This window comes from Mus caroli, chromosome 14 (assembly GCF_900094665.2).
Source record: "Mus caroli chromosome 14, CAROLI_EIJ_v1.1, whole genome shotgun sequence".
NCBI lineage: Eukaryota > Metazoa > Chordata > Mammalia > Rodentia > Muridae > Mus > Mus caroli.
The window spans coordinates 113,376,051-113,383,363 of record NC_034583.1 but is presented as its reverse complement, the minus strand read 5'-3'; the positions used below and the strand labels follow the sequence as shown (position 1 = coordinate 113,383,363).

At 36.4% G+C, this 7,313-nt stretch overlaps 1 protein-coding gene across 5 annotated transcripts in view; it reads left to right on the top strand.

Moving 5' to 3' along the window:
- The window catches only part of Fgf14 (fibroblast growth factor 14), a 637,724-nt gene that overhangs the window by 153,910 nt on the left and 476,501 nt on the right, over positions 1–7,313 (top strand). The window contains exon 2 of one of the 5 annotated variants that reach the window (XM_029468879.1): positions 3,292–3,379. The exons of 3 other annotated variants lie outside the window; for them this stretch is intronic. The gene's annotated coding sequence lies outside the window, so the exon portion shown is untranslated. Of the gene's footprint in view, positions 1–3,230; positions 3,380–7,313 lie in introns of those variants that run through there. One more of the 5 variants, XM_029468878.1, reaches the window with a different exon arrangement.

The following is a 7,313-nucleotide window of genomic DNA, read 5'->3' as shown; positions in this document are numbered from 1 at the left end:
TCACAGTCAGCTATTGGATGTATCACAGGGCTACCAATGGAGAAGCTAGAGAAAGTACCCAAGGAGCTAAAGGGATCTGCAACCCTATAGGTGGAACAACAATATGAACTATCCAGTTCTTTAAATGCTGACCAATCTGCACTGTATTGTTAATGTATTTATTTAACAGTGAGGATTGAAAGATGGTTTGAAACCTTAACATTATCATAGCTGCAAAGATAGTTTGTCAGCTTTGAAATCATTTGAATTGTAGTTATCATAGTTATAATTGTTATTAAACTTTGGGTCAAGGGTTGAAACAGTGTCTTATTGTGTAGCTCAAACTGGCTTAAAATTCACTGCACAGACAGGCTGGCCCCAACTCCTGGCAATCCACCTGCTTCATTTTACTGTGTGCTAGTGTTACAAATATGAGCTTAAATTTTCTTGAGAGTGCATGGAGACACGTCAGGAAGATAAATTTTAAAAGTATCCCTTATCCTGAAAAATATTTTGACCAAGTTTTAGAAATTTTGTGCTTTATGTCTTTTTAAAGACAAAACCAAAACAACTTTGTAGCATTCATCTATGACATTTTTTGAAACAAAAAAGAATATGACAACTGTAATTTTTATGTACTTAATCTTTTTGGAAAGATTTAAATTGTGAAGTAGAAAAAATGGAAGCATATATTTTTAATTGATTATAAATTGCTGTTTTCTTAGATATACTTTCAAATTCACTACAATGAGTTTGTCTCATCCATGAGTTTTGTTCTTAATATTGAGTACAAATTAAGACTTTAAACACTAAAGAATACTTTAAATATATAATCATAATTTTCATATTTCTCTCTGAGAGAAGTTTAAGTGCCTTACTTACATAGATACACTTATTATAAAATAATTTCTTCAGATGTTCATTTTGCTCAGTGGGTATAATTAATGCCATGCAATCATTTTTATAATATCCATGTAGAAATAACAAGGCTGACATACATTATATTTAGGTATTACTAACAGTGGAGTTAGAGATAATCTCTAACATTTGTTACTTCTAAGAGGTCATGGCTATTCATTTGATTTCTTCATTCATTTACTAACTTTTTGAATGAATGCCTTCGTCTACAATGTGCTTTACCAAGTCTTAGTCATCTGAGTGTATGTTTTACATGCTTTCTATCAGATGTAGCTTTGTATACATTCTGCCATTGTTCTGTTTCTTAATTAATGGCTTTTAATGACATGTTTATATTTACATGCTGCTTATCACTGGGCAGCATACACAGTTATGTTATTGGCCTAAATTCTTAAATTAGCTGTGTCTGTCAACTTTTGTGACTATGACAAAATAACATAATTTGAAGAAGACAGGATTAATTTGGCTCACTGTTTTAAAAGTTTTGGCTCATGTTCTTTTGACTCTGCTGTTCCTAGATTTTTGTGAAGCAGAATATTATGTATATGTGTAAGAACAGAGAAGCCTACCTTATGGTGGCTAGGAAGGGACTAGTACTAGACATCCAGCTATTGACTCTTTGATGTTTTAACCAACAGATGACCCAGTCATCAATCTATGGAGCTACGGAACCAAGCTTTCAACACAGGAGCTTCTGGGAAAGCTATTTAACATCTAGCCTTAACTAGCAATCATTTAGACACCTAGCTGGAGTCCATCATGTACTTTTCTAGTTCAATAACTTAGCCAAGCACCAGTGGGCAACTGATAGGATTTAAGATCCTTTAAATATAAGGGACAGAGATGGGGATAGAGATCTCTTTAACTATAAGAGAAGAGATAAATATCGCAGCTGTCATTTCTTTTTTCTTTTTTTGTTTTTGTTTTTCAATTTTTTCAATTGGATATTTTCTTCATTTATATTTCAAATGCTATCCTCAAAGCCCCCTTTACCCTCCCCTGCCCTGCTTCCCAACCCACCCACTCCCGCTTCCTGGCCCTGGCATTACCCTGTACTGGAGCATATGATCTTCGCAATACCAAGAGCCTCTCCTCCCATTGATGGCCAACTAGGCCATCCTCTGCTACATATACAACTAGAGACACAGCTCTGGGGGGTACTGCTTAGTTCATATCATTGTTCCTCCTATAGGGTTGCAGACCCTTTAGCTCCTTGGGTACTTTCTCTAGCTCCTTCATTAGGGGCCCTGTGTTCCATCCAATAGATGACTGTAAGCATCCACTTCTGTATTTGCCAGGCATTGGCATAGACTCACAAGAGAGAGCTATGTCAGGGTCCTGTCAGCAAAATCTTGCTGGCATATACAATAGTGTCTGGGTTTGGTGGTTGTATATGGGATNAATCCCCAGGTGGGGCAGTCTCTGGATGGTCTTTCTTTCCATCTTAGCTCTGAACTTTGTCTCTGTAACTCCTTCCATGGGTATTTTGTTCCCCATTTTAAGAAGGAACGAAGTATCTATACTTTGGTCTTCCTTCTCCTTGAGTTTCATGTGTTTTGCAAATTGTATCTTGGATATTCTAAGTTTCTGGGCTAATATCCGCTTATCAGTGAGTGTATATCATGTGTGTTCTTTTGTGATTGGGTTACCTCACTCAGGATGATATCCTCCAGATATATCCACTTTGCCTAAGAATTTCATGAATTCATTGTTTTTAACTGCTGAGTAGTACTCCATTGTGTAAATGTACCACATTTTCTGTATCCATTCCTCTGTTGAGGGACATCTGGGTTCCTTCCAGGTTCTGGTTATTATTAATTGGGCTGATCTGAACATAGTGGAGAATATGTCCTTATTACATGTTCCTTTTCTATGTCCAATTTTCTGAGAAACCGCCAGACTGATTTCCAGTGTGGTTATACCAGCTTGCAATCCCACCGACAATGGAGGAGTGTTCCATCTGTTGCCACCTGAATATTTGATCTTAGCCATTCTGACTGGTGTGAGGTGGAATCTCAGGGTTGTTTTGTTTTGCATTTCCCTGATGATTAAAGATGTTGAACATTTTTTTCAGGTGCTTCTCAGCCATTCAGTATTCCTCAGTTGAGAATTCTTTGTTTAGCTCTCTACCCCATTTTTAATAGGGTTATTTAATTTTCTGGGGTTCATTTCTTGAGGGAGAACAACTGCTTTCCTTTCTTTCTCTTTGATATTGATCAGAGATCATTGATAGTTTCTTCATTTTATGTAATAAGAACAAATTAGTGTTTTTCTGCTCCATTATTAAAGAACTATTATTGTGAATTTATACCATTCTATGGTTCAGACACAAGAAATCTCATTTGTTTTTATTTTGTTTTCTTATTTCTCTGCACCCTTATATTATTTTCACAGAAACATGTGCTTGTTTCTTGGGATGAGATCCTAGGATACTGCCAATAAAGTGCCATTCTTCATGGTCTCCTGCATCGGGCACTACTCGGTGACTATCTCTGTATCTTTATTTGATAATATCTATGTGCTGTCTAGAAGCAGTTGTGAATAAATAATCAATGACTGAAAAACGACTTTCTTGTCCAATAAGATATTCAGCTTATTATATAAAACAGCACAAAATTCACTACAGGACTCTAATTTGTATATACTTAGTATTTCTGTTATCAAATCTATAACCCACTTTTTCATAAGAGTCTATAATCTGATGGATATAATAATACAGTATTGAAGATTTTTATCTAAAGTACTGTTTCTCCACCCACCCACCCACAACTGCATCACCACTTATACACAATTGTATGTATGAAGTGGTCAAAGAATGCAGAATTTGGGAAGTATGTAAAAATAATCATTGTGCCCATTCTTATGTATCAATGATGAAATTTCAATTCACACCCACCTTACAAGTCATAAGTTTAAGAAAGAACTCAGAAACTAAAACAGAACATAAAATTGCAGAATTCTGACACAGCATAGATCTGGGTGTTCCACAAAAAAAGTCCATTAAAAGAATGTCCCAAGGTCAGTTTGGGTTTTCAAGGCACACAGGGGATACAACCCTCCTTAGTGGAAATCTCAATTAAAACTCAGAACCTAGTAGTTCTTGGATAGAATTAATACTTGCTAAGTATAACAATGTAGGAGGAACTTTGTTGGAATGAAGTATCCCTTGTAGAAACATGGGGCTAAGAGTCATAATAGCTGCTTGAAAGCATTGTCTAAGTCTAGATCACCCAATTGAGGATTCTTGAAACTAGACAATGAAAGTTCTTATCAACATAGCTGCAAAACAATTACCTGTGCTTGAGCCAGTGTTGATTGTCCTCACAGCATGCACATGTGTTCTGTAACTAAAGGCTGCTAACTAAAACAGAATATGTGTTCTTGCTGACTAAACACAGCTGCTCCATCATTTGATGATCTAAGCCCATATTCTGTGCACTGTACTATCTTTGGGTACAGAGAAAGTAAAGAAAATGTTTCAAGTCCTTTTGCTATTAATTGCACATTCTTATACTTGAAGTGTGTTTCTTTGCTACCTTTTCATTTCACCAAACCTCTAACTACTCTGGCACCTCAACTTATTTTATAGTCACAACTGGAAATTAAACTCTTAGACTATTACTAGAACCAAGTAGGTAAAATAGACATCTATTTTTCAACAGTGATTTAGGTTTATAAATTTAGATGATTTATTTTAGACTTAATTTTAAAAGTATAAAATGCATTCAAGAATAACTACTGGGAGCTGGGCAGTGGTGGAACATGCCTTTAATCCCAGCACTTGGGAGGTAGAGGCAGGAGGATTTCTGAGTTTGAGGCCAGCCTGGTCCAATTTGCTTTAGTAGGTTGACTTTTTCTTCTGTATTTGTTATAGGAAAAATTAAGCTGTGACAAAAGGGCACATGACAAATGACAATCACTTAAAGAATATGTTGCCCATCGAACAGGCTAGATAACTCTGTTCTGTAATGTCATTCAGACCCTAATTTTCCATCATTGCTATTATATCCTTTATACTTTGTCTCTTCTTCATGATGCTTACTGGGTTACTGTTATATCTCTCTCCCAATCTGTGGGAATATGAGAGAAAAGAGTAATGTGAATGGTCAAAAGGTTATGATGAAAACCCATGGAAGTTGCATTCACTGATAGACACATGACTATCTATGCCTAATTGCAAAGAAGTCTGGAATCTCAAATCCAGCAACATGGCTGCTCTGGCTGGAATGCCCTATAATTCCAAACAATGAAGGTAAAGTTAGTTGGTAGAAGTAAGCAGAGAGAGAGAGAGAGAGAGAGAGAGAGAGAGAGAGAGAGAGAGAGAGAGAGAGGAGAGAGAGAGGAGAGAGAGGAGAGAGAGGAGAGAGAGAGTTTTTCCAGAAGAGTTTTACAGAGACAGGTTGAAAAGTGAACAAGTTAGACATAGATGAAGACAAAACAAGCCAGAGAAGAAGGCACCAGAATGTCAGAACAGATTGCTAGAATTAGTTTGAAGCAAAGGAGAGTAATTAAGTCAGAGACTGAGAGAGATGCCAGATTGAATCAGTTAGTTTGGAGGGGAGTTTGAGACAGAATAGGTGAGTTAAACTAGCCAGCCAGAGTTCAGAAGGAACAAGAAAGGGTGAAGATATTCAGCAGTAAGTCTCGGAGGCTGAAAGCATTCTAGTCCTTGATAAGATTGTATGGAGGCTAGATGCTTCCAGGACTAGACCTCAGTTAGCAGGCAGAGGCAGTAAGCCTCAGAGATGACAATTACATCAGGTGAATAAAAGATACTTTTACAGGGTTAAGTTCTTGGTGAAAAAAATTAGATTGCAGAAATAACTGGCAGACTGTCATATATTACATATGACCATTATTCTGAAAAGGTGAAATTGAATGAATATGTGAATTTGCATGCAAATCACCAAAAAAAGCTAAATATGTGAAGTGGATGTATATAGAAGAGGCAATATCGTGCACTATGGTTGAGTGTTTGCTCTGAAAAACACATATTAGAAATATAATCTCCAACATTACAGTCCTAGGTTGTGAAGTCTGTTGTGAAAAGTGACTATACCATGAGGTCTGTTCCTGTTAACAATGAACATTATCAGAAAAGTAGCTTTATTATAGCATGAGTGGGTTTCTTTTCTCCCTTAAGTTTGATTCTTCCTTTTCTTCTTCTCCTCCTCCTCCTCCTTCTTCTTTTTTTTTTTTTTAATAACAAGATGATATAGAATAAAGGCTCTTTCCAGATTCTGTCTCTGCCTATTGACTCCTATCCTCCAGAAAGGAGATCCATATATTTCTGCCCAATATACACGATGTAGCCTTGAGTATTTTGTTATAGCCATACAAAGGAAATAAGGATCCAGTTTACTTCAAAGCATAGCCAAGGATTGGACTTTCCCCTGCATCAGATTTTTTTTGTCATCATTATAAACTAAAGTACAATTTAAATGGAATATTTCTCCAAGTGCTTGAGGAATACCAGAGAAAGGGAGTAAAATGAAGATCAGTCAGGACCTCTTGAAGCTAATGACTTAATTATGCAATTAAAAAATCCTTAATACGTTTTTTATTTCATTTTATCCTCACCAAGTAAGTTATTATGACCATGCTCATTATACAATTGTGTTGTACTTAAAATTCATATGGATGAGGAGAAAAATAGGGGTTTTCTATAATGAAAAACCATTATACCTGTCACTACCCTGACTTTGGAACCTAAAAGCCCGAAGAAGGTATTTAGCTTATTTTCAATTCCATGGTTGCTTTAAGTCTTAAATACAGAACAAGGAAAACTTGTATGGTTTGTTGAAAATCATTGCCTAACTAAAAATAAGACTTCCTGGAATGGACTATTTGCTGGATCAGAGTTTTAGGGCTTTTCACTGGCAAAACTTTGTCTCCAGTGGTTTGTCTCTCCTTATTGTACTCTAAACAATTTCATTCTTTGTTAAGTGGATATCTCTGTAAGTAATGAGATGATGGTTTGGCTGCTACTAATAGGAAAGTTGTTTTTTTTTTTTTAAATAATGGAAAAATAGTCTTGATGCCAAAGTTCTTGAGACCAAATGAGCTAGGCAGGTGGACAGTTCATGTCTTCTCTGAAGCATAACTCCAGGGGGCTCTGAGCTGTTTTTGGTACTTGTCCTAGTTCCTTCTGACTCAGACTCAACAAAGAAATGTGCATCTTTTAACTTCACTGTTGTTTCTTCCAAAGGGTTATTTTATAGTGAGATGAGAAATAACAGCTACTTATTTGTCTATGCAGGGTGTATATTGTATGATCCTAAGCTATTCTGAGAAGGTGAAGATATCAGAGTGACCTTTATAAGATATTTGTTTTATTAGGACAAAGGGATGTGTGACTTGGGCAGGTGTCCTATTTCCTTCCTCCCTCCCTCCCTCCCTCCCTCCCTCCCTCCCTC